Source organism: Zootoca vivipara, chromosome 16 (assembly GCF_965207765.1).
Source record: "Zootoca vivipara chromosome 16, rZooViv2.hap1.1, whole genome shotgun sequence".
Lineage (NCBI taxonomy): Eukaryota > Metazoa > Chordata > Lepidosauria > Squamata > Lacertidae > Zootoca > Zootoca vivipara.
The window spans coordinates 30,587,286-30,614,883 of NC_142599.1; the positions used below are offsets into that span (position 1 = coordinate 30,587,286).

The 27,598-nt window shown below is 46.8% G+C and overlaps 1 protein-coding gene across 4 annotated transcripts in view; it reads right to left on the reverse strand.

Moving 5' to 3' along the window:
* Nucleotides 1-27,598, reverse strand: part of MACROD1 (mono-ADP ribosylhydrolase 1) — a 344,907-nt gene that overhangs the window by 217,839 nt on the left and 99,470 nt on the right. The gene's annotated exons all lie outside the window — the stretch shown is intronic.

Genomic DNA, 27,598 nt, shown 5'->3' on the forward strand with positions numbered 1-27,598 from the left:
AAAGAACCACCAGCCCTTTTTGGCAGAGCTTAAGATTCCTGCTCCTGGTGCCCTGGATTTTATCCAGCTCAAGTAATTAAAATCCTGGCTCCTTTCAGCTCCGCTGCTCATTGCAAATGCATGCATCCAGCGCTCAGGTGTAAACACACTGCCAATGTGCCCCTGCTCCAGAGGCACACTTCCTCTTAGCAAGACAGGAGTTTAAAACTTTCACTTCACCCCAGAGGCAGCTGCATCTAATGGCAATGGTGGGGTGGGGTGGGGTATTCAAACACAGGGCCCTTGTACACACAACACACACACTCACACACTACTGTTGCCCTAAAATCAGACTCAATCCCTGAAACAAGAATTGCCGTCTAAGCAGCTGCTGTAGTCCAAGACCGATCTATCTGTGCAGACCACTCGTGTCACATCTGTGTCCCACCCTTCCTCCAAGTTGCTCAGGGTGGTGCATACAAGTTGCGCTATCTCCACAACAAGCTAGTCAAATAAGTTAGCATAAGCTGCTGGTGTGTATCAAACTGGAGTTCCCAACAGCCAGGCTCCTTCCCATCTGCACTACCAGTGCCATGTTTCATCTGCAAGGCCAGCAGACTGAATTCTGGGCTGTTGAGGGCACCACCAAAGCGGCAGTACCAACCTGCCAGATCGCCAGGCCTCCCAAGGGGCCCACCAGCCCATGGCCCACTGGCATTGCATGCAAAAGGTCCCCAAGTTCAATCCCCTGCATCTCCAGGAAGGGCTGGGAAAGTCCCCTGCCTGAAATCCTGGAAAGCTGCTGTCAGTCAATTTAGACAGTGGTCTGATTCAGTCTAAATCAGCTTCCTATGTGTATTAAGCGGGAGGAGGGGGCTGCAGCTCAGTGGTAGAACATCTGCTCTGCGTGCAGAAGGTCCTACTTTCAATCCTCAAGGTAAGGCTGGGAGTCTCCCCTTCCTGAGACCCAGGAGAGCCACTGGCAGTCAATGTGGACAATACAGTACTGAACTAGACGGGCCAATGGTTTGATTCAGCAGAAAGGCAGCTTTCTATGTTCCTATAAAGCCCGAGTTGGAGAAGTAAGCTGTCTGCATAAGTTGTCCCTGGCAGGAGGAAATGGCTTCAGCTTCCGCTTCCTTGCATTTTGTGTGTGTAGTTTTCACTAATGTATACCGTGCATTTTTAACACAGTGCTTGGCTGGAGAACAGCATATCTCGGCCATGTTTCAGTTCTCTTATTGATTCAGAAGGTACAAATTAGGTGGATTCGCTTTTACCTGCGAAACAACTCAAATTTCCTCCCCATCCCTGGATTTTGCACGGCTTGAGCATAGCCTGCTGTACAAAGGCAGGACAGCATACGGCTGCTCCTTCCTCCATCATTGCCTGCTGCTGGCATGCGGCCCCCAGGGAAGGCTGCCCAGGTGGGAATGCAGCCCTTAGGCAGAAAAATGTTCCCCACTCCTGCAGTCATAGATCGCGCAGTCAGCAATGGTGTGCTTGCGTTGCGATGGACTCCAGTCCTTTGAAATTAAAAGCCACACTCCCCTTGGTACTAGGAAGCTGGGTAAAGCCAGGAGTCTCATTGACACTACCCTGCCTTCCGAGTTGGCATGCCAAGGCTCACAGACTAAGCACAAAGTCATCAGGGAGCAAGTTGTAACAGAGCAGATGAGGAGGGCGAGGCCAAGTAGGCCTGGGTCAGGTGGACAAGGAGGGCAGGTAGCCAGCCAGCTGTACAATCTGTGCTTCAATGAGACAACGTGCTCAGACTGGAGAGTCCCTCCATTCAAAGGCCATTGAGGGTTGTGGCCTGCGGAAAGGGAGGGCGGTGGCTAGCAAGCTGCTGTGGTGTGGGAAGAGTGGTTGTGGCTGGGGAAGGGGTGTTTATTTGCTTATTTAAATATTAAATATTTTCAGACCACATTTTTCATAAAAATGCAGTGTACAGTGGTACCTTGGTTTGCAACCGTTTTGGATTACAACTGTTTTGGATTACAACCATGTCAAACCTGGAAGTATGTCCCCCTTTTTTTGGATTATAACCCATTTTTTTTATTACAACCCTTTTTTTTGGGGGGGGGAGGCCCCACTGGTGAAAGTGTTCCTTTGGTTACAACCTGTTTTGGTTTACAACTGGACCTCCGGAACGGATTATAGTTGTAAACCAAGGTGCCACTGTACAACATGGACAATAACAGCAACTTTGTTAAATCGTTAATAAAAGCTTCAGTAAGAGCTGGTTGGGGGGAAATAAATCCGCATTTCAAAGGCGACACCGTTTTCAATATGTATCTGAAAGTAGTCAGGGATGATTCCTGCCGAGCCTCTACTGGCAGGGAGTTCCAAAGGACAGGGCATGCCACACTAAAGGATTGGTACCTGCTGAAGGCTAATTAAACCCCAGGGGTGTTGGGAACCACCAGAAATGCCTCATCAGAGGGTCTCAGTGATCAAGTTGGTGCATAAGGAATCAAGAGGTCCTTAATGTACTTTGGGGCCAAATTGTTTAGGGCTTTGTGAATTAACCCAAGAACATTGAACCTGGCCTGAGAGCAAATAGGCAACTCTCTTAGCAGACAGGCAACGTATTGCCAGTAACCTGCAGCATTAGCTGCAGCTTCCGAATTGCATACAAGGGCAGTTTCACATGAAGCATGCTGTAGTAATCCAGTCTTGAGGTTACCAATGCTTAGGCCACTATTTTGCACACAGAGAGTCCCAGGGGTCAGTAAGACAGCCTTCAAGCATTGCATTTGGTCCCTGGGCTTGAGGTTCTGCACCTGTTCAAGCCTAACCTTTTATCTCTGATGTGTCAGCCTTCTGCATGAGGAATTTTTTAAAAAGCAAACTCCCATCCTCCACCTGCACTACAATGTTGTAGAATCCCTGGTCTCCACATGTTTTGGTTGAAGGTGTAGAGTAGACAGCCACCTGAGCCACAATCCCGGCATCAGGATTCTGGGTCAGTGAATGCAGGGAGCAGGATCACGAGCCGTTCATGCCAGAGACATTTCGTGGCCTTTGGGGAAAAACAAAGTAGGATGCATCTGGGGCTTGCCCAGGAGCACGAAGTAACATTCAGAACCAACAGATGGCAAAAGGCAAGGGGGCTAAAAGGGAAAGTGAGAATCAGGGGCGGAGGAAGAGAGATGTGATCTGCTCTACGAAAATGTTTACAGTGGTTCCCAGGCAGCACATGAAAGGGTGTGTAGGCAGAGGCCCTGTGGAGGTCGCCAAGGTTGTGACCAGGCTGACAGCTTAGAACCGGATCAGGAGGAAAGGACCCAGAGGGCTCCAGCTGTGACTCTGTCTGTTCCAATTGTGTCTCCTTCTTGCTGTAATACGTAGCCTAAAAGCAGAGGAAGGGAAGGGAGAAGAAGGCTTGGCTTCTGCCTCTCCTGCCTCTGCAACACACATTTTTAAAGGTATTTGACGCCCTAGGTTGGGGGGTAGAGATGTTCAGGCCCTGCAGATGTTGCTGAACACCTATAATCCCTGACTATTGGCCATGCTAGGCGCTTCTGATGGGAGTTGGAGAACCAACAATTGGAAGGTAACAACAACCCCCCAAACAAAAATGCGTAAGATCAAGACTATGAACTAGGGAGTTCTTTCTCTCCTCCCTTACTTCTCCGGTTGAATCTATACAAACAACAGAACTAAGGTCCTGAGGTGGCAAAGTGGACTGTACATTTTGAGTGTGTTCACATTACCACCTTAAAGCACAGTGAAGTTGTGGTGCATTTTACATATCTTTTCCCCACAAGCTGTTCACATCAGCAGGGCTTCATTACTGTGAGATTCTATTCTGTCTGTGTACACACCAGAGGACATTGATGTCTTTACCCTGTGCCAAGGTGTGAACACCTTGTGAACAGCTACAGACAAATTAGGAACAGTTTAAGAACACCAATCAAACAGTTATCATTTTATAACAAAATATTTTATACGTATGGAAGATAACTTTTTTGACCGCTCCCCCACAATTAAAAGAAAAACATTTCTTGCCAAGAAGAAAAAAGGACTTTAAGGGAAATAGCCTAGCACTCTCCCGTTATGGAACATTTCTGTCTGTGAAAAGCTCCCACACACACAGCAAAAAATGTAAAAAACCCTGCACCTGAATTCTGTCTTGGTACCATCCATTTGTCCAGCTCAGAATTCTACATTTTCCTCCAGCTGCACACATTAAGCCCAGCCTTTGGTTTCTGTTAGTTATTTAACAAACAATGATTGGAAGCCATGAACAGAGAATTACTTGCAACCTTTCAGACCTGGGACCTTGGTTGGTGGATGCAGTGCTGGGGTTTATAGGGGGTGGGATCCTCCTCCTGTTCAGACATATTTTCAAGTTCTGGTAGAGGCATGGTACCGTAGTAGCAACATTTTGTTTTTTAATGGGTATTTTAAAAACCGATACTTTTAAATTGCCGTATTTTAAATTGCTATTACCTGCTTTGATCCTAAAGTGGTAGAGGAGGTTATAAATGAAATCAGCTGGTCAATAAAAAATATGGACAACAGCATCCAGAAATTATAGTGTAAGGCCAACAACAGCTGCTCCCTGGATCTCAAGGGACAGAGATTTGCATCATCCAATCCACTTCATTAGAAAGAAAAAAGAGAGAAATAATTTTAAATGAATATGCATACTTAATTAAGTGTTCTCTCCCTCTTTTTGTTAAATGAAAGGGGCACAATCCTGTTTAGTACTGTAGTACAAACTCCACTGAAATGAATGCACATGCACCTGCATAACTCCCATTCATTTCAATGGGGCTCAGGAAGAAGTCTCTTAAGTTAGGGGAAAGGGAGATTTGAAGCTCGGCTCGGCTCTAGAGTTAAACCTGAGAACTTGTGCTGCAAGACCTTGCTTAGGCTGGCTTTTAAACACAGAAAGCAAATGCATTTTAGTAATCTGAAAAACACTTTCCAACTGGCTCTCAGACCTTCCCCACACTGCACTTCTCTCTCTAGGCCACATGCCTCACTGGCCCTGCTCCGCACCTCAAGTGTTTTTGCCTGGCTGGAATGTGTCCTTGAACTCTGACTGTGCCTTTTTGCTTGTAAGTGTGTGTAGAAACTAGCCTATTGAACAAAGGCAAACTTTACACTTATTCCTTTCTGTCCACCACTACTCAGAAAGGGCAGGGACGCGGGTGGCGCTGTGGGTTAAACCACAGAGCCTAGGGCTTGCCGATCAGAAGGTCAGCGGTTCGAATCCCCGCGACGGGGTGAGCTTCCGTTGCCCTGTCCCAGCTCCTGCCAACCTAGCAGTTCAAAAGCACGTCGAAGTGCAAGTAGATAAATGGGTACCACACCAGCAGAAAGGTAAACAGTGTTTCCGTGTGCTGCTCTGGTTCGCCAGAAGCGGCTTTGTCATGCTGGCCACATGACCTGGAAGCTGTACACCGGCTCCCTCAGCCAATAAAATGAGATGAGCGCCACAACCCGAGTCGGTCACGACTGGACCTAATGGTCAGGGGTCCCTTTGCCTTTACTCAGAAAGGGATGCAACTCTTGGTTTGGAAAAGCTTACTTGCCTTTGTTCTAAGTGTATTCCCCTGACTATGTAACAAATAATTAAGAACTCACAACTAAAGGCAGATGCATCCTCCAACCCAAAGTTGTGGTAGAATGTGTGGATGTTGGGGAAGAAGGACATAGGTTGGCATGACCTTCGAAACAGACAGCTCAATAGAGCTCTCATGAGGGTAAGAAATGGTCTCGGCCACATCTGGCCCTCCCACTATCAAGGAGAGGATACAGTACTTATGGACCCCTATGTGGATCCAGAATGGCAGTTTCCAGCACTCCACAGGTCTGTTCCTCCTCCCACCGAGGTCTCCCCATTGCCTACTGTCCCATTAATATTCCTTTATGAGGATCTCATCCCCTCCCCATTGGCCTCTGAAGACACATCATCGGCCACCGAAGACGCCAACATTACCATGTGCCAACCATCCAACACTGGCCTGCTCCCTCATTTGGTGGTGTGTGATTAGGACATGACAGCAATGCCCTGCCTGCGTCAGGTTTAATGGGGGAAGGGGAGATGAGTAGCTGAAACAATGCCCACGGAGGCACTTAAAATAAATTATCCCAGATGTTAAGATTTGCCATGTCATTTGCATTTTGAAAGTGATGCCCTCCCTCCCTCCCTCCCACACCACACTTCTCCACCTCTCTCTATAACCAACCAAAGCGGCTGGAAACTCGCCCAGCAGCACACAAGGTGATAAAAACCCTGTTTTATTTTACTCCTTTAAGTATCTCATTTTACACACAGACATATATAGATATAAATTCTGTCCCGAACTGCAAAAAGGATTCAAGATGTAAGTGTGTGCTTGTGTCTGTCTGTCTGTCTATGTGTAAGTGAGCTAAGGGGATCAATTTCCTTGCCCCTCACATGCCCCGGAGTGGGAAGACGCCTATAATTTTTCACTGAACAAATGTCAACTCCACCTGAATCCGACCCCAAACTATCAATTACACCTCAGTCAGACAGTGCAATTTGGACAAAGAGAAATGGTGGCGGGAGCACTGGCGCATCACTTGCTCTCAAACATTTATAGCAGGAAAACAATAGCAAAAAGGTATAAGACATATGCAGAATATAAATTGTTTTGCTGCGGGAGGCAAGGACAGTCGGGGGGGGGGGGAGAGAGAGCGCACTTCTTATGGTTAAAAGCACCCTGCTTGCTAGTTCTGAAGATGGTTCTATCATTTCCTTGGAGTGGGGTGAGGTGCTACAGGCCCCTTAAAGGTGACATAAGGCCCCTTACATGACACCCCTGATCAAAACTGGTGGGACAAAAGCAAGTTGTCGAAAAACCATTTGGTGTTTCAAAAGCTGCTTTCCAGTACAGTGGTACCTCGGATTACGTACTCAATTCGTTCCGGGGTGCTGTTCGCACCCCAAAAAGTACTCAACCAGAGCATCCATTTTGCACATGCACAAAAGCATGACATCACGCTTCTGTACATGCGCGACCTGCGCAGAACGCTTCTGTGCATGCACAGACCGTGTGCACGGCGAAAAGCAGCGAAAAATACTTCCGGGTTTGCGGAGTACGCAACCCAAAAGTACGCAACCCAAAGCATACATAACCTGAGGTATGACTGTACACACCCCAGTGCATCACAACAGACACAAAGTGCAAGGTGCTGGTAAAACAGACCCCACTCCATTCAGCTTCAGTGGCACAACCATGGATGGCCCTGCTACAGCCAGACCCCACACATCCCTACTGGGAGGGCTTTGAATCCTTTTACAGCAGTCACCAGCTCAACAGACATAGAGGGTGTGTGCAGGGTTTTTGCCGGAGAGACAAAGCCCCATACCCTATCATCTGCAAGTGGAGTTTGCACCTGTGAGGGGTTTTGCATGCTGCTGCTGGTGTGCTGTAATTGGACGCTGTTATGTAAAACCTTATGCTCTCTGGTGGAAACGAAGGCAGGACAGTCAACAACTTGGGGCGGGTACTCCCCCCCCCCTACCAAATTTCCTGTGCCATGTCCGGGACTGGTGCAAAGTTGCACTGTTGGGCACTTCCAGACTGTTGCTATTGGGGGGGGGGCTGCAGCTCTTGTGCGAGAAACACGCTTCCTCCCTCCCACCAAAATAAAAATTAAAAATGTGGCACGTTTTGCAATCAGGAAAATGATGGGGGAATGCACCTGGAAGTGTGGGATAACACTTGCTTTCTCCCAGTGTCATTTAACCTCCCCACAAACGAATCGGAACAAATGCTCGACATATAGCTGATGTTGCCTCATTTCCCTACAAATCTGTGCAAATAAATCAGGATGGATGCTCAGTAAACAGGTTGTCTGGAACTGCCTGTTAAACAGCTGTGGCCATGGATGATAAGCTCCTCCCCTGTGTCACTCATGTCCCTGTCCCCCCCAATCTCCACCCCATTCTAGCCATTCCTTCAGCATGTCTGGAGTGAGATATTTGGGGCATTCCACCAGTGTCCTGTGGCTTCCACCAGGTCCTGTATAACCCCTCTGCCAGTGGATCGTCAGTAAAGGATTGCATCCTAAAAGGCATGAAAGTGAGGCGGCGTTAGGGATACCTGTGGACATGGCGTTTCTTTTCTTTTTGTGAATTTATAACTGGGTTGGCAGGCACAGCAGGAAGTCGCGCAAGATTTTATTTTTCTTATGCACTCATCATGACCGGTATCAGCTCATCATAATGGTATCAGGACAATTATATGCAATCCTGCTTTCAATACTTCAAAAAGTTTCAGAGTGGGCATACTGCTTTGTTTCCAATCAGCACATGCCCTGTAACTTCCTGCTAAAATCCTGCAACTTTTTACAATGCGAGCGTTCCAGGTTTGGGAGTTTGTTTGTTTTTGCCCCACTTTTGTTGCACTATAAAGCAAGAGCGCCCTTCCAGACAACAATAATGGGAAAACTTGGGGGGAAGCACTGCAGAACAACTTTTGCACCATCATTGACGTGGTGCAGGATACCTGCAAAAACAGAACAGGAGGAGCCCTAGAAGGCAAAGGCAATAAAGGCAGGAAGGAAAAGCACAATGGGAAGACAGAGTATTAAAAACCCATCAGCCTCAGCTCTAGGTTAGAGGGACACAGCAGACAAGAAGGACAACCTGATTGGGGGGAGGGATGGAAGTGCTATTTTAATATATAACTCCCAGAGTCAAAAATTCTTAATGCTCAGCCTCTGGTTGGCCCTTGATTAGATGATCTTCCACATCCTTTCTAGCAATGCAGACAAATGATTCTGAATGCCAATGACTGAGAATGGCCGGCGGGATACACACACGCAATCCCAACCCACTTCCTGTACAGTCATACCTTGGTTTGCGACCGCAATCCGTTCCGAAGAGCCGGTTGCTCCCCGAATCGGTTGCTCCCCGGTGCATGCTTCTGCACGTGCGCGAAGCGCCGATAGGGCGCTTCTGCACACGCACACGCTGCGCAGATCGCTTCTGCGCATCCGAGCGCCACAGAACCCAGATGTAAACACTTCCGGGTCCGCGGTGGTCGGAAACCGAAGCGGTCGAAAACGGAGGCGGTCGAAAACCGATGTATGACTGTATAGGTGTAAGAAAAGCAGAAAGAAATTCTCAATGAGGTTCTTGTTTGTCTGGAAGCAACAATATGGAGTTCCAAGTCCCGGAGGGTATTTCAGGAGGTGGTGGTGGTGGTGGGGAGAGGAGTTAGGACATCCAAATATGCAACGCCTCGCTTTATTTCACCAATGCAATTATCCCAAGCTGTTCGCTGCAATGGCACAATGTGGATTTATTACCTTCCTCACTCTCCGGGGGAGTGAGAGAGAGAGTTTAATCACCAGGCTGAAAATCCTGGCAGCTTTCAGATTTCAAAACACAAGTCGGGCTGACTCTTTGTGGCCTGGTACCTTGTCCATGAAGCTATGGCCAATGTGGTGGGGAGGGGGGGATCATGTGCTTAAAAATTTATGCATGTCATTGATGTGCTTATTCTCGTTTCAAAATTTGCTACCTTCCACCCAAAATAAATGAACAAAAACCCTATGCTGGAATATTTTTGTAAAGATGACAGAGCTAAAAGGCCATGGAATGAGGAGAGAGAGGGAAAATGGCTTAGGGCAGCTGGACTCTTATTAATTTGCCCCAGGAGTGGTTTAACAGTCAATCCCTCTATTCAGGAGACTCTGGGAATTGTAGCTCTGGGAAGGAGATGGGGGTCTCTTAAGAAATCTCAGTACCCTTAACAAACTACAGTTTCCATTATTCTTTGGGAAAAACCTTGACTATTTAAAGTGGTGTGACTGCCAATGGGAGCCTCTATTTCTGGATCGATGTATTTGGGGGTCCATGCCAATTTCACACATGTTCCTTCATAAGTCCCTTCCAACCTGTTTCTACATTAATCTGTCCAAAAAACCCCCACCAAACTACATGAAAAATTGTATTTAAATAGCAATTTGTATTTAAATAGCATTTTATTATTTATTTAAGCACATACTTTATTTCAATATAAACATATTTCAGTGCATTTTATCATACTTAAGTTGTGTCTTCCTTTACGTTCCACTGTACCTAACAGAACTTGCACTCCATTCTCTTGAAACTGAAGTACCGTATCTTGTGTTTTTAGTATTCCTAAATTCTTAGCTTTGGAGGGCATGAAATAACTCATTTTTGGCGTTTTTCTCTGCATGCTTTATCCAAAGTGACCCTAGGAGCCAATCCTCAGCGGCTACAATCACCACAAAAAATGAGAAGACTTATGTGGCTTTAAAAAAAAGCCCTTTCATATAGGACGGTGCTAGGACTCTTTGGAACAGGAACCCTGCTGGGATCCTGTTGCAGAAATAGTCGTGGGTTTTTGACACCCCACCCCATAACCCCAGCACAATACACCTCTGATCTGGAGAGAATAGATTCTTCTTTTTTATGTAAACTTACCAACTCCCCATTGACAGTTCATCCATCTGATGAAACAGTGTCTAAGCCACCAAAGCTCAATGCCACAATCAATATGTTAGTCTTTAAGGTGCCACAGGACTCTGCTGTTTATGCTCCCTTCCGCTCCGCTTCAGGCCACTGTATATCAGTTTCGCAGAATGACCTCAGATCTACAAAGTGAATTATTCCACCACCAGCACCACTGGCACCACCATCAGCCCTCCCTTCTCCCACATACTCTCTCCAATGCCACTCGCAGAAGGCCTGGAATGACTCCCATTATTTTTAACGGCTTTCTTCTCCCATTAAGAAGGGCTTGAAAAACAACCACTTGGAGCAGCCAGGGACTCAAATGAGCACATCCCCACTTAAACAACCTCAATATGTTTTGCTTAAAGGAGGAGTGCTGATGGCGGCGCTTAAAGCAAATTTGTGGATGGTCAGGAACAAAAAGTGCTGGGCAGAGGCGAACATGAGGACATTCTCACTGGATCAGACCGGGGACTCACCTGGTACTGTACCTAGTTCCCAATGGTGGCCAGTCAGATGTTTCTCAGAAGCAAGGCAACACCTTTTCCCAAGATGACGCAATGCAAACTGTGATGTTTCTCGTAATGTATACAGACGGGCTGTAATAGAGCACCTGCTTTGCAGAAGGTCCCAGGTTCGGTTCCCAGTCACATCTCCAGGTAGGGATGAGAAAAGATTCCTGCCCGAAATCCTGGAGAACCACAGCCGGTCAGCTGGATGGGCCAATGGTCTCTTAACTTATTTGTCAGCTTTCTCAGTGGCAGAGCAAGTGCTTTGCATTCAGAAACCACAGGTTCAATCCCTGACATCTCCAAGAAGGCTGGGAAAGAACTTGTCTGAAAACCCTGGAGAGCTACAGCCAGTCAGTGTAGACAATATTAGACAAACTAATCATCTGATGCTGCAAGCAGTGCCTTCCAATAGAGATATATCCAATGTTAGTCCTACTCAGAACAGCCCCCTTGAAATGAATAATGAATGCCAATGGGTCTGCTCTGAGTGTCGGATACAACCCTAGCTTTCCATAGACAAGGAGATTCTGGCCGGGGGAGGGAGAGAGGGAGCAGTCAAACCTCCATTCCCCTTACATCAGTGGTTCCCAACAGGTGGTCCGGGGACCCCCAGGGGTCCGCGAGCTATGCCAGAGGGGTCCGCAAGATGCTATTAGAATAAAAAATATATTAAATATATTTCGTATGATAACAGATTTTTTGTTTTGGCCGCTTCCTGCATGAGCAGAGTCTAGCGCAAAACTAGAATTAGATAGAGGCAGTAGTTCTGCTGTATGCCGTTAGGTGGCGCTTTACAAACACTACTGTTTTGCAAAGAGGCAGCGCACGCATTCTACTAACACTCACCTCCCCAAGATGCTTTGCGCGCGTCGGCTTCATTTGTGCGCTACTGCGCATGTACCCTGTCTTCTCCATTCCCCTCCCTCCTCCCTGGCGCGCACTGCCTCTTTGCAAAACAGTAGTGTTTGTAAACAAAGCGTTGTTTTTCGCGGAAGCTACAGTTCGCGTAGTTAAAAATGGACCGTTGGTTGAAAAGTGGTTCGTTAAAACGACATAGGCCTACAGATGAAGAGGAAGATAATGCATTTGATGTTCAAGCAAGTAAGTAAGTGACTCTCGAACCGATCTTGTCAGTGTCCATTGAACCTAAATTAAAACTAACTGTATACTGATGGAGTACTCTGTTGTAACTGTAAAAAACGTATAAATATAAAATATAAAAAGACTCTTAATTTGGCTCTCTCTTTTTAATTTTAGGATTAGGAATTAATGGGGGTCCTTGTCACAATAGCGGCTCGATGAGGGGTCCTCGAGAAAATTTTGTTGGGAACCCCTGCCTTACATGCATCCTAAAGTCACGGTACCATGTGCTTAAAAAATAAAAGAAGAAACTTTCAATTGGTCCTGAGGGGTATTCCAGTCAGCTCTGCATTTTCAGCAGGCAACTTCCTCCATTCCTACGCTCCCCACCCTCTGAGCAAACTCATTTCTAAGAAACATAAATTTAGAAAAAGGAAGAAAGGAGGGGGAGAAGGAAAGCAGCAGCTAATTTACAAACAACAGGGAATCTCTTGTTGCCCATTCATAATTAATGGAACTCCTGCTTACAACTATTCTTGTGGCAGACACACACACACCCTGTCCAATTTGTGCACAAGGCTGGAAAAGGAGGCAGGTTTGGCTGTGGACATTGTCTTTCTCTCTGTGTATCTCTTTTTCACATGACAGCAGGTTGAGAGGCAGGATGGGAGCCTGAAAGGGAATTCTGCGTCAGCTCAGGGTGGATTCCCAGATCCCAGCAGTGGCAGGGGACTACAGCAGCTTTCGCCAACGTGGCGCCCTTCAGATGTTTTGGACTACGACTCCCATCAACCCCAGCTAGTGCTGACTGGAGTTTATGGGAGTTCTAGTCCAAAACATCTGAAGGGCACCACATTAAGAAAAGTTGTGCTTTCCAAAAGAACAGAGGGAGCTGCCTTGTTCCCCTCTTGAAGCACTTTTTCCCTTCGCCAAAATATGAAAGGTTTCAAAGCACCCTCAGAAGGAAAAACTGTGAGTATCCAGAGCGAGGTGGAGGTTAGCAAAACCAGACCAGATACATGTGCCCAACAGTAAGGCACCACAATGGCATGGCCTAGGATTCCTGGTTGCACACCGCAGCAGGAAAACTAGATGAGAGCTTGTAGTTGTGCAAAGAAAGCCAAGGCCCATGGCCTTCACTTTTCCCACTCAAACTCCACCTCCTCAACCATCAAAATGTATTCTGCTCTTCCATTCTTCCTCCCTTCCTGGACCTCATGCCCAGAACACATTCCCAGAATGCCTCTAGGAGGCCCTCTTAGCCTTTTCAAATCCCTCCTTGAAGCCCAGCTGTTCAGTGAGGTCTAGACCCCACTCCCAACAGGGGCACCCATCTAGTCCAGCATCCTGTTCTCACAGTGGCCAAGCAGATGTGCACGGGATACCTACAAGCAGGGCCTGAGCATAACAGCACATTCCCCTCCTGCAGTTTCCAGCAGCCAGCATCCAACTGTGTAGGTAGAACATAGCCATCAGGGTTAGTAGCCTTATGCTCCATGAATTTGTCTACTCTTTTAGAGTCGTCCAAGTTGGTGGTCATCACTGCCTCTTTTGGGAGCAAATCCTATGCGCTGTTTGTAAAGTCCTTATTTTTGTCTGCCCTGAATCTTTCGGTTGTGTTGGGTGTTCCCTGAGTTCCATTGTTAAGAGAGAGGCAGGAAAAAAACTTCTCCCTGTTCACTTTATCGACATAATGCACATCCTAGCATAGCCTTCCCCAACCAGGTGACCTCCAGATGTTGTTGGGACTATAACTTCCATCATCCCTGGCCACTGGCCATACTGGCTGGGGCTGATGGAAACTGCAGTCCAGCAGTCCAACATTGTGAGGCTGGGGAAGGCTGCCCTCCTGCAACTAAGCCAAAATGCATGTAATGGCAATAATTGCAGGTTCTTCCCCTGTTTACCTCTGTCTCTACTTCCCCCTCCTTTCTCTGAAGTCTCCCCTGTGCCTGTTGCCAAGATGGTGAGCCCCTTGGGGCAGGGATCTGCCCTCGTATTCTTTGTATAGCACCACATAGATGGGTGGTGCATAATAATAACAATACCAGGATTTCGCCTGCCTTTAGCATGATGACATTTCATCCACAGATTGACATCACCTTCCAGTCTCCCGACACATCAGAAAATAACTCTAGGCAAAGCTGGATTCTACAGCTGTGGTTCTGCAAGTGTCTGCCATCAGGGATGCCATAGACTGGGGATCAGGGAGTGGGGTGGGGAGAAATTTGATTCAGTTCACATTCCTAATTCATACTCTCAGAAACAATACAATAACCGAAACAGCCATCCCTCAATATTCCCACTTGTCCAAATTTTGCAATGCTGTTCTCCAACCAAGTATTGTGTAGAGAAATGGTCTAAAAATGCATGTATCAGTGAAAATCACATACCAAAATATTTGTTGTGCAGAAAAGTGTATATCAGGCAAAACTGCATATAAAAATATGTGCATTAGGAGAAATTCACACTGGAATGCTACTGAATTTCCATGAATATTTTTTTAAAATAAATAAATCACAAACTGATGTGGAAATGTATAGAACAAAACTTACGAGTGGAAAAATGAGAAATGGAGAGAAACAGAAATGGCCAGATTTGCCAATCTCGACCACAGCCCCCCAAGCAGGTCTGAGGTCCAGTCTGAGAGTGTGCACTTAAGGAACATCTAGAAGGAAAGGAACAGAGGCCGGTGCTGCTGTATAGGCCTGAGGGTCAGACCCCAAATGAGGATCAATGTCCCACAGCTCTGCCATTGTAGGTTCAGCTGGCTAAAGGTAAAGGGACCTCTGACCGTTAGGACCAGTCATGGACGACTCAGGGGTTGCGGCGCTCATCTCGCTTTACTGGCTAAGGGTGCCAGCATACAGCTTCCGGGTCATGTGGCCAGTATGACTAAGCCGCTTTCTGGTGAACCAGAGCAGCGCACAGAAATGCTGTTTACCTTCCCACCAAAGTGGTACCTATTTATCTACTTGCACTTTGATGTGCTTTCGAACTGCTAGGTGGGCAGGAGCAGGGACCGAGCAATGGGAGCTCACCCCGCCGCGGGGATTCGAACCGCTGACCTTCTGATCGGCAAGCCCTAGGCTCTGTGATTTAACCCACATCACCACTACTCCCCAGTAAATTCCTGAAAGAGAACTAATTTTCCAGGCAACGCCAGGCAACACAACTCCCAGTTCTGTGCTCTTCCAAATTGCTAGCAGCTCAGCAAAGGTTCAGAGGGTTTAGGCCCTCTGTGCCCAGTTTGCTATTTATGCTCAGTGGACCTCAGAGCTGCTGAGCTCATCTACTGCCACCATCATGCCTGCCAATCTGCAATATGTGAATAATACTGGCTCACCTTGCAGGGTTGATGTAAGAAATATTAAAATAATGGGTGTAAAGTGCTTTAGAGAACACACATGGTGCTCTGGTTAGAGGGTTGAGATCTAAGAGGGTTGCTGAGCTCAAATCTCTGCTCAGCCCCAATCTCTGACTATTAGCTATTGTGAGGATAAAACCGCGACAATGTACACTGCTTTGAGCAATTTGGAAAAAGAGTGAAATAAAATGCAAGGAAATTTACTATTGTGAGCAAACCACACACAAAAACACAAACACCATGAGAAAGTGATGTCTATTTAGCAGCGTGCAAGATTCAAAAGAGTAATCAAAGTACCTCTCCATTTCTTTGCTATTAAATGAGAAGAAAGCTCCAATCAGAACATCAAAGGCGAGGAATTAAACTGTCTCTGAGCTTGGCAGAAGAGGAGCAAAATCACACATAACATATGCATGGACACTTTTATTTTTAAACATATATTTCCATATCTAATCTCGCATGAAGGAACAAATTATGCTCCCTGTTTGTTCTTTGGGCCCCATGCGATGGCCGCTTCTCTGTTCATTAAGCAGATCGCCTCGCAACTCCGAAATGAACCATTAGCAGATTAATTAATAAGGAAGCACTTTGAAAGTGCTGCTACTTAGACCTATCAAGGATTGGCACCAGGATTCGGTGGGGGGAGGTGGAGAAGAGACCATCAGTGTGCCTTCTTAACTAGCAAGCAGGAGCAGGGATTAATCATGGCAAAAAGGGCACAGCCAGGTGATTTGTATGAGTGAGCCAAGTTAGATGCCTTTAAAAAAACAAAACAAAAAACAAATGTCATCTTCAGTTTCCTCATTCCTGGATTTAGGGGTTACTAGGCCCTTTAAAAGCAGGCAGGTTCTGGGATCCTGGGGCGGGGAGACTGCCAGTCCAAATAAGCCAGAAGCAAGTGCCTCGTCTAAAACATTTAGCAGTCAAGTCCCAAGCAGCAAGCAGGAAAGAGCAGCAGGGGCTTGGGCTGTGTCCCCACACCAGAGGAAAGTTGTTCAGACTGAGAAGCAAGCTCTGAGGCTGGAGCTTTGTAGGGGATGCTGCTGGTCCGGATTGGACATTGGAAGTCAGCTGACATAATGCTCAGGCAGCCTGGTACTGTAGCCTAGATGGCACCCTGCAAGCACCAAGTCAGTCTGCCAGCCTTGTCATAGAAACAGCATTGGTGGCGCAGGTGGTAACACGCCTCCCTGGTGAGAGCTCTGGTTTGAGATTTGCTCTGCCTGCTATGAAACATACTGGCTTGAAACTTTTGTCAAGCAGACTCAGGGCCCCAGCATCCAACCTCCTTGCCACCTGCCAGAGCCAGCCTTGGGCTTGCCCTGCACTAGCAGGTTTACTGCTGAAGTTCATGTACAGCACTACTGTGCCAAGCGCCTTGGGCCCCAGCTGCACACTGCAGCAGCAAAACAAGACAGGAGTTCATGGATGTGCCACTGTGGGAGAAAGACAAAGGATGCGGCCTGAGGGTGTTTAAGAGGGATGATGCAAGCAGAGTCTAGTGTTTCCATTATGTGCAACTTCAGAATGATGTCACAACACGACATCATACTTTCCAGCCCCCATAGTCTCCAGGGTCCTCAGACACAGACCAGGGGAGGGGGGCAGCCTTTAAACAGTTGTGTTCAAGGCTAGCCTAGTGAGCAAAGAGGGAGATAAGAAAAGAAGACCATTGTTTGGGAGCTTCATCCAGCTTGGCTTTGATCTTCTGCCAGAGCTTTGCAAGGAAAACAATAAAGAGTAGGTTTATGGTGCAATCCTGTGCATGCCAACTCAGAAATTCCCTTAACTTACTTCCTGGGGAGTGTGTAAAGCAGGGGTGGGGAATCTCAGCCCTGGTGGACAAATGTGGCCCTCTAGGCCTTCCTAGCTAGCCCTCAGAAATCTCCCTGGGCCATCCGTCTTATGGGACATTTACCTTTTTCTTCCCTCCAAAGTTCTTATTTCTTACCAGTTCCCCTTATGCTGCTGGAAGGTAATGCAGACTGAGGTCTTTACAAAGGAATGTAGAAAGCTGTCATACTAAATCAGATAACTGGGCCATCAAAAGCTCAGCATCATCTGCACTGACTGGGAGCATCTCTGGGGTTTCGGACAGCAGGCATTCCCAGCCCTACCGCAGGTTGAACCTGAGACCTTCTACATGCAGAGCAGATGCTCCATCACTGAGCCACAGCTCTTCCCAAAACAAGCTGTGAAATTTCAGCCAGCCTGCCATTTAAATTTTATTCTTCTGCTCTCCTTCCGGGCTCCAAGTTCAGTTCTACCTCTACACCCACCAACCCCACTAGCAAGGGGCCAATATATCTGAAATTTTAAAGGTGGGCAACCCTGCCTCTTCTGTGGCCCTCAGCAGCACCAGCTATGCTGGTCCCAGTCACCCATGTCAGCACAGGAAGCTGCTTCATACCAAGTCAGACCAACAAGTCAGGTCCATCTAGCTCAGGGTTCTCTACACTGATTGGCAGCCATTCTCCAGGGTTTCAGGCAGGGGGCTCTGGAGATGTCAGGGACTGAACCTGGGACCTTCTGTGTGCAAAGCAGATCCTCTTCCACTGAGCTACAACCCTTCCCTCCCTTCCCAAAAGGAGACGGGAAGGAAGAGAAGAAAGCAACAAAAGGAGTGAGGCAGAAAGCAAAAGGGCCTACAGCTGGGCTAACCAGCTTCCCAATCCTCATAATGAAAGGCAATCTAATGTCTGCAGGGTTTTTAGAAACCGCTTCTCAGTAGCATGGGGTTCTTACAAATTGGCTTGAAGTCTCCCGAGTGCTTGTGCAACGGGAGGTGCAGAGGGCCGGCCTCCCTCGCCCAGCATCTTTGTCCGCAGCAGCAAGGAGCACTTGTGTTATGGAAATGCAAGAGCCGGAAGTCGGGGCTTCCAATTAATTCCAGGAAAAAGAGGGGATTTTTGCAGGCCACCACTGTGCAGTCCTGATCGGAACCCCACCCTCCTTTGTCTTCCAGCCCCACTCTCTCTTTACTCTCCCCGCCCCACTCGCAAATTAATCTGAAGGTGGATTTGTGCCATGGCGTGCAAGAAAGGTATCTTGGTGACGGCGTCATCTTAGGCTTACGTGAAGCACCATCCATCAGAGCAAAAATTAAGAGAAATTGTGGGAGCCGAGTTTCTCTCTCTCTCTCTATTTTGTATGGCAGCTCAAGGGGAGGGGGCAGACTATCTGTGATGCAAAGCAACAGGCCATCACTGAAAATGCCAGCCCTGTACCCATTTCCCTTGCCCCACTCCATAACATCTCATTTGGCCTAGACCACCATGTCCTGCTGCTATGTTTCCCCACTTCTGCCAGTGGCAGACAATGGTGTGGAGTGGGAACTCTACACGGAGATGTCGTTTTCAGCAGCAGCTCCACCTTCCACATAATGTGTCAAATCACACGCTCCATGTGCACTTTACATTTAAAGCACTATCATACCACTTTTAAATGCCATGGCTTCCCTTGAAGAATATTGGGAACTGTGATTTGTTAAGGATGCTACAATTTCCAGTGTTCCATGGGAAGAGGGATTGATGGTCTGGGAATTGACACTCTGTCCATTTAATATTGCTTCTGAGTATTATCGGAGTATATGAAATGTACATTCACATAAAGGACATTCTAGTCAGTGTTGTGCTCGCATTCCATATTTGGAGAGGTTGCACCCTGCCTTTCCACTAAAAAACATTCAGGGTTTCTTTATATTCATTTAATTGCAGAAACCAATTTAGGCTTCACATGTGAAAATGCCCTATAGGGGGAATATGTACCCTGGAATCTAAATAGCACCAACAACCACGTGAAAGAAAGGCACTGGGCCTCATATCCTCTACAGCAGCTGTTTTCAAACTTGGCTTTTGTTTTCCTCAGAACAGTGGTGGACTTTAGGCTCTTAGATTTCAGCAGCACCCTGTGCAATGCTAAAATCTGCTGTCCCCCCCCCCCTTGCGGGGATCCACATCATAGCTGCAGTGCCTCCTGTGGTGCTGGCACCCAGTGCAGCTGACCCAGTCGTGCTAACCTAAAATTGCCTCTGCTCAGGTTTATCAGGTTGCCTTCAGATTCAGGTGCATACAAAAAAATTTAGGCTTGTGCAATTTAAAGTGGATTAAAGCACTCCGGAGCCACAAATCCACCTAAAAACAACATGACTTTGCATTTTGGAAAGTGATTGGGAAACGCATTAAAAAGTGTGGGATGAACAACCGATAAAATACCATGCAAGCAACTCACTGTTGTGTAACCTACCCACAAACAAATCAGAACGGCTGCGCAATAGACACCAGACATAGTCTAACCTCCATGTAAGCTTCATGCGAGACAATCAGGATGCATTCTCAGAAAACAGGTTGTCTTGGGGATTCATCACTGAGAAGTAAGGGAAGTGAGAAACATAAAGGCATGCAAGATTCCCTGGCAGACGGTTTGCTTCCCCTTCCCAGTTTTCCCTTGGAGTGCACAGGTGAAAAGAGGCATTGGTGGAATTCTGCCGCATTCAGTTCACACAAGGCAATGGGTGATGCCAACAGGCCTGGCTGGTGCCTGATGTGATCTGTGTGCCCTAGAACAGATCCCAGAATACTTCACACTGTGCAGAGCATCTGTGGCAAACAAAGGTCAGGTCTATCCTACTCACTTCTACGCTCTGGGAATGAGCACCACTGATCACTGATGTGAATTCTTGGGAACAGCTACTATATATTCAAAAAAGTTGTTTCTTTGCTATGCATTTGGACACCTCTTAAGATATTGTAACCAAATTTTGCAGAATAGTTCCTGAGATCAAATAAAAGGTTTCCATCTATGTATTTAAATTATAATTATTTTAAGTATTGTGCTATTTTAGATTTTATGTACTTTTCTGTTTTATGGTTTTTGCCTTTATTCTAAACAATCCACTCGTGTTATTGAGCGATATAGAACCATCTTTTTATTTATATTTTTAAAATCTATATAAAGTAAGAGTTTGGGGGAGGGAAGGAAAAATTAAAATGGTGATTGTTGATATATGCACAACAATTTTAAAACCTTTTTTAAAAAGTTAATTAAAACAAAGGGTGGGACTACACATTTAGCAGAAGGAGATGGGTAGATACTGTACCGCCTCTAGACATATCACTTTTAAATGCTTTACTGTGTTGAGACACACACAACTCTCTGTAAATAAAAAATAAGCACATTGCATGAGAAGGCTCTTGTCCAAAACCTCTGCCCGCTGTGTTGCCTTTCCACTTACAGAGTTTTTAAACACAGAGAACTGTTCAATACTGTGACACTCCCCAGCCCCCTGCTATCCAAAGTGGTTCACCCGAACTCAGCAGGCTACCACCTCCTCATTCTGCCACATGGGTAGCCTGGACCTAAAAATAATGATGATGTGGACCCTGGACCCTAAAGGCAGAGTGTTGAAAAACAACTGCCCTGCTAAAGCCTAGAGTTGGTGTCTGTGTATGTGGAGTAAAGCAGCCTTTGCTATGCCCTTTGCAGCTCAGCAGTCTGAGCACTTGCCAGTCAGTGCCTGCCTTTGATCCATCAGGCTCGGCAGGGCTGCAGGCAGGCACCACAGCATGCAAGGTTATGTTGGGCAGTGGGAAGCAGCTCCCCTGCTTTTGCAGCCTCTCCTGCTTTTGCAGACTTTAACGGCCTTCTCAAACGACTTTTTTGCAGGTTTTAGAAGCTGCTGTCTGGTCCTGCGGCCTTTGCCTTGCCAACCTGATTCCATCAGCAATTTGCCATCGCTGGGAGGATACACTCCACTGCCAGATCATAGAAGGAATACTTTGATGATTTGGAGTCCCACCTGTCCTTTTTTTGTGGGGGTGAAAATAACCTTTATTCTCAGCATAACAAATCAGCCCCTTCCACCTGCCTGTGACAAGTCAGCTCTGCGGGTCAACCAGACTGGTGGCCACTGCTTGCTCCCCCATCTTAGCCCAGCTCTGAAGAAGCATCCCTCTGAGATCTGCTTGAGAATTGCTGGATGTAAGTTTTGGAGAAAGCAGGGGAAAGGAGGGAGGAAAGCTTAAGCGGTGGGTCTGGGAAAGGCTAAACCAGAACTCTTTTTCGAACCACGCTGTCCCAAATGTTCAAATTCAAGGGAAGACACCGATTCACCATTATGATGGGATCTCAAATTGGCACCAGCTCAGACCACCGGATCTGAAGGCGAATAAGCAAAGGAAGAGAAAAGCAGGTGGAAGAACTGTTGGGGAGGAGGAAAGTGTTCCCTTTCCTGCAAAGGGCATTTTCCTGAGCCACTTTGGCGTGGCCTATGGTGGGCCAGAAGGCGTCCTTGGAATTTATCTGTACACTGAGAGAAGCAAAGGAGAGGAGACTGGCAGGCAACCCACAGCATGTAAAACAGCTCCTTTCAACTAGCAAGTGGTCTTGAAGCCTTCAGGAAGGTCGATGGGAAAAAGAGGAGGAGGAAATCAACGTTAAAAGGCAAGATCCGAGAACCCTAACCTCCGCCAGCCACTTCTCTGAATCTAAGAGACAGGTAAAGATTATTCATTGAAGCACTGAACTCACAGCTATGCCCTAAACCAGTGTGTTGGTCTTCCATCAGCTGTTGCAAAGCTCTGTGAATCTAATCCATCCTTTAAATAAAGGCCGACAGCACTGAATGGGAAATGGAAGGATAGCCATTCTGGAAAGAGCTGAGAGAAAAAAACAAGAGCTAAAGTAGGCTGAATAGGAAGCAAAGGCAGCAGGCAATTTGCAGCTCTTGGAGAGGCAGAGCAGTTATGGCACGGATTAGGAGCCTGTGGTCCTCCAGATGTTACTGGACTCCAACTCCCATCAGCCTTAGCCAGCATAGCCAGCAATCAAGGATGATGGGAACTGTAGTCCACTTACAGGTTCCCCAACCCATTGTAGGGATGTGAAAGAAATTTGATTTTGTTAGCGTTTAGAGGCACATCTATCTGATGTGCACGTCCAAGTCAATACACAAACTGAGATGCTGCCATTCTCTGCAATTCGCAGTTCGAAATTTGCAATGCAGTTCTCCAGTCAAGGAATGTGTTAAAAATGCACAGACCAGGGTAGAATGTGCATAGTAATGCTTATATTAGGGGAAACACCATATACAAATGCATTCTGTTGGTGGGAATTGCTCTGCAAAGATACATGTACATTAGGTAAAACTGCATACATTTTTTTTTCAAAGTTATGATACATTTGCAATAAAATGCCAATAAATTATAAATGACTTTTTTTAAAAATTGCATACTGATGTGGAAAACTGAAGACTGGAAAAATGAGAAATTGAGAAAAACTGAAACTGATAGATTTGCCTGTCTCTATCCCTAAATTAGGGACCCAGGTGGCGCTGTGGGTTAAACCACTGAGCCTAGGGCTTGCTGATCAGAAGGTTAGCGGTTCGAATCCCTGTGACGGGGTGAGCTCCCGTTGCTCGGTCCCAGCTCCTGCCAACCTAGCAGTTCGAAAGCACATCAAAATGCAAGTAGATAAATAGGAACCGCTACAGCGGGAAGGTAAACGGCGTTTCCATGTGCTGCTCTGGTTCGCCAGAAGCGGCTTTGTCATGCTGGCCACATGACCTGGAAGCTGTACGCCGGCTCCCTCGGCCAATAATGCGAGATGAGCGCGCAACCCCAGAGTCGGTCACGACTGGACCTAATGGTCAGGGGTCCCTTTACCTTTACCTTTATCCCTAAATTACAGCAAATTATAGTTACAGGAGCCCTTCTAGGTTCTATAGCACAGCACCCATGGACTCCAGAAGGAAGGCTTTTATGGGACTGGCCCATTTCATGCTGCAAGTACACTATCAAACTGCACGTATGAAGGTTACTGCCAAGCTGGTTGTGGGTGGGAACACTTCCCTGCATATAAAATAGCTTAGTTAGTAGAGCGTGAGACTCTTAATCTCAGGGTCATGGGTTCAAGCCCCATGTTGGGCAAGAGACTTCTGCATTGCAGGGGTTGGACTTGACAACCCTCAAGGTCCCTTCCAACTTTACAATTCTGTGATTCCATGATTCCATGAAATAATGTGCCAGAGCAAAAGCAAGACCAGTCAAACGTGTAGCCTTGCCACCACGGTTTACTGTGACAGTGGAGATGGCTCACGCTTTACTGCTTTCCTCAGAAAAGTTCCAGACCTTGATCCTTGGTTTAGTGTTGCATTCTGAACCAGAGGCTATGGTTCAAGAAGCTAAGAACAAACCTTGGCCTTACTTTATGGAGTTTTGGAGCAAAACAAACCACAACCCCTGGTCCAGACATAACACTAAAACAGAGATTGTGGATTCTTGTTCCTGTACACAGTAAGGGGAAAGCAAAGCAGAAGGTCACCTGTGTCTTCACAGTAAGCTATGGGTGCACTGTGATGTGCAACTGCAGCCACTGTGTGAAAGGCAGGCAGCCATCACACTTCCTTGGCTCACCTGCCCATCTCTTAAGAACATAATAATGGAATAAAACTTCTGCTGGATCAGGCAGCTCAGTATCCTGTTTTATCAGAACAACCAAGTAGATTTATTAATTTATTTACTTATAGCATTTATGTGGCTTACATTTCTAAGATGCGTCACTCCCTGGCCTCAGGGTCACAATCAAAAAAGACATGACACATGAGGAAAACAAAATAGGGGAGGGAGAAGGAAAAAGCAAACCCAAGCACAAATTCTTCAAGTTACAGTCTCCCTCACAGACCTAAAATTCCCAGAGTTCCCTGGAAAGAGGGATTTATTATCAAACCACTCAGGGTTGCTAGAAATTGTAATTCTCTGAGGTGTAAATGACAGTGCCTGGAATTTGAAGGAGCGGGGAACATGCTTCAGATGTGTTTTAAATGTATAATGTGTACACAGCCTAGGCTTGCGTAATTAAAGCTGATTAAAGTGCTCTGTTGCCCTAGGGCGGGCATCCCCAAACTGCGGCCCTCCAGATGTTTTGGCCTACAACTCCCATGATCCCTAGCTAACAGGAGCAGTGGTCAGGGATGATGGGAATTGTAGTCCAAAACATCTGGAGGGCCAAAGTCTGGGGATGCCTGCCCTAGGGCAACAAATCCACTTTCAAAAACAAATAACTTTTTGCAGAAATGGCATTGCAAAGTGTGGGGTGAACAAATAACTAACGGGAACACCCCACAAACAGATCAGAATGAATGTTACTTGTCACATAACCACCCTGCAAACAAAGCAAAAGGAATGTTCAGTAAAGACCAGACATCAGCTAACCTCTGCAAAAAAAACAAAAACTTTCTGCAAGCAAATCAAAATGAATGCTCAATAAACAGGTGTCTGGTGGAGCCCCAAGCCACTACCTAATATTACATGAATCTCTACTCAACTTGCCATATTAATTTACTCCCAACCCAACACTGATTTTGTACTAGCAGGATGCTTGTTCTTTTTTAAAAAACAAAAAAATCTACTTATTGGAGAACAAAACTGTACTACAATCTGTTATCAACAGATCAAAACAGACTTCAGAGCATCAGCTTCTCTCTCTCTCTCTCTCTCTCTCTCTCTCTCTCTCTCTCTCTCTCTCACACACACACACACACACACACACACACACGAGAGAGAGAGAGAGAGAGAGAGATTGGGCAGGCTGTGCACTACATGGTGCCTTAGTGATCATGTGTGTGCATTTACATGCATATATCTTAGAGACACAAGATACAAGCAACTCTAGGGTTGCAGCTGAATCCTGAATACAACACTTAGCAAATCACTAATAAAATTTCAATAAGGCATCCACTAAAAGAGAAAAATGGAGGCAAAATAAGAACAATTGCATACCTGCTTTGATACACAACCACCCCAAGTCACCTACACTGTCAAGTAAGAAACTGGAAACATACGAAGCTGCTTATACTGAGCCAGTCCATTGGCCCATCCAGCTTAGTGCTGCTCACACCTACTGGCAGCCGCTCTTCAGGGTATCGATAAGCACACTCTCCCAGCCAGACCCGGAGATGCCAGAGACTGAACCTCAGATCTTCTGCATTCAAAGCAGATGCTCTGAGCTATAGCCCTTCCCATGGAGCCTACAACCAAGAGACCAGCCAAGGCAGCTCTTTGCAACCTCATCGGAGGATTTTCCGCCAGCGACAGGCTCTGCCCTCCTGCTGGATTTATCTGCTTTCATAATCAATAACAATTACCCCATCCAGAGGGAATCTTTCATGGCCGTGGGGCTTACAACAAAGCCATTAATGCCTTGACAAGTCAGGCATTTAGGGCTTCATCCGGATGGGTCCTGGCATCAGCCCCCTCCCACCCCCGCTCTTAGAGGCCACAGTGGGAACAGAGGGCCTGTCAATGCCACACCGTGAGTAATGCTCAAGGGCTCAAAGCACCAATAAATCAAAGGCTTATTAATCTCTCAGCCTCATTTTCGGGCGTTGTAATGAATCGGCTGCTGGTGCGCCTGGTCCGCCCCCTTCCCCCTCCCACCATTGATTACCAGTTTATTAACTAACTTCCCTTGTCTTTCTCTCTCTCTCACTCTCACACACACCCACCTGCCAGCAGGAGAAAATCCCAAAAAAGGGTCCTGAAGAGAGCTGGCATAGCCCAGAGGCCAAGAATGCCACTGGCATGCCACAAAATGTCCCCAATTCAAGCCTCCCACCAGCCCATGAACTCCTCAGGGGCGGCAAGCGGCCATTGTCTCAGCCCGGCAGTATGAAGTGGTGGGTTGGTGGGTGCATAAGTGAGAGAATCAGCACAAAACAATCTGCACACCCCTAAGTTTACCAACTGGTTCTGGGCATGTGGTGCACTTAGGCAATAGACTCTACAGGTCTATTTTAGGACGCTACAGGTCTCACAAGGAAGGGAGAACCTCTACAGATGGCAGTCCAACTGTGGTCAGTTAGCGTTGCTGTGTATGAGGGCCCTCCTGTTCATTATATGGACTGAGGTTGAATCTTGACAAGACAGAGGTACTGTTTTGGGGGGATAGGGGGCAGGCAGGTGTGGGGCACTCCCTGGCCCTGAATGGGGTAACTGTGCCCCTGAAGGACCAGGTGTGCAGTCTGGGGGTCATTTTGGACTCACAGCTGTCCATGGAAGTGCAGGTTAATTCTGTGTCCAGGGCAAGTGTCTATCAGCTCTATCTGAGACCCTGCTTGCCTGCGCACTGTCTCGCCAAAGTGGTACATGCTCTGGTTATCTCCTGCTTGGACTACTGCAATGTGCTCTACGTGGGGCTACCTTTGAAGGTGACTCAGAAACTACAACTATTCCAGTGGTAATTAGACTCGTGGCTGGGAGCAGCCGCTAGGACCATATATCACCGGTCTTAAAGGATCTACATTGGCTCCCATTACACTTCCAAGCACAATGGTGCTGACCTTTAAAACCCTAAATGGCCTTGGTCTGGTATAACTGAGGGAGCGTCTCCACCCCCATTGTTCAGCCTGGACACTGAGGTCCAGCTCTGAGGGCTTCCTGGTGGTTCCTTCACTGTGAGAAGTGAAGTTACAGGGAACCAGGCAGAGTGCCTTCTCAGTAGTGGCACCTTCCCTGTGGAACATTCTACTATCAGTTGACAAACAGATAAACAACCAAATGATTTTAGAAGAAATCTGATGGCAGCCCTGTATAAGGAAGATTTTTATATTTGATTTTTCAGTGTGTTTTTATATTTTGCTGCCCAGAGTGGCTGGGGCAACCCAGTCAGATGGGTAGCATATAAATAAATAATATTATTAATAATATTATTATTACTAGGTGAGGCCACAGACCTCGGCACCAAAGTCCTACCCTGATGGCACCACTGACCTTGGAATTGATCACTGTCTGTGCTTGTACGGCACTAAGCCAATCCCTGATTTAACACAGGAATGAGGAACCTCTAGCCTGCAGGTCAGACTTGGCCCACCAGGGCACTCCATTTAACCCACAAATGACACCATACATGATACCAGGGGTGAGGTGGGTAAGGGTGGAGTCTCAAAGGAACAACTGGGAGCTTAAAGTGAGCTCCCAATTGTTCCTTTACAGGAGCAAGGCAACCTGCAGGGAGGCATCAGGTGATGGCAGTGGGAGTATGCCTTGTTTCAGGTGGTGGAAGCAGTTTCCATTAAAATTGATGTCAAAGTGGACTAGAAAAATTATTTCCACTTTAGCAGCGGTTTCAGTAGAAACCATTTCTCCCTCCCACACTGCTCCTTGAAACTCGAAAAACCAAAGGTTCAAACAG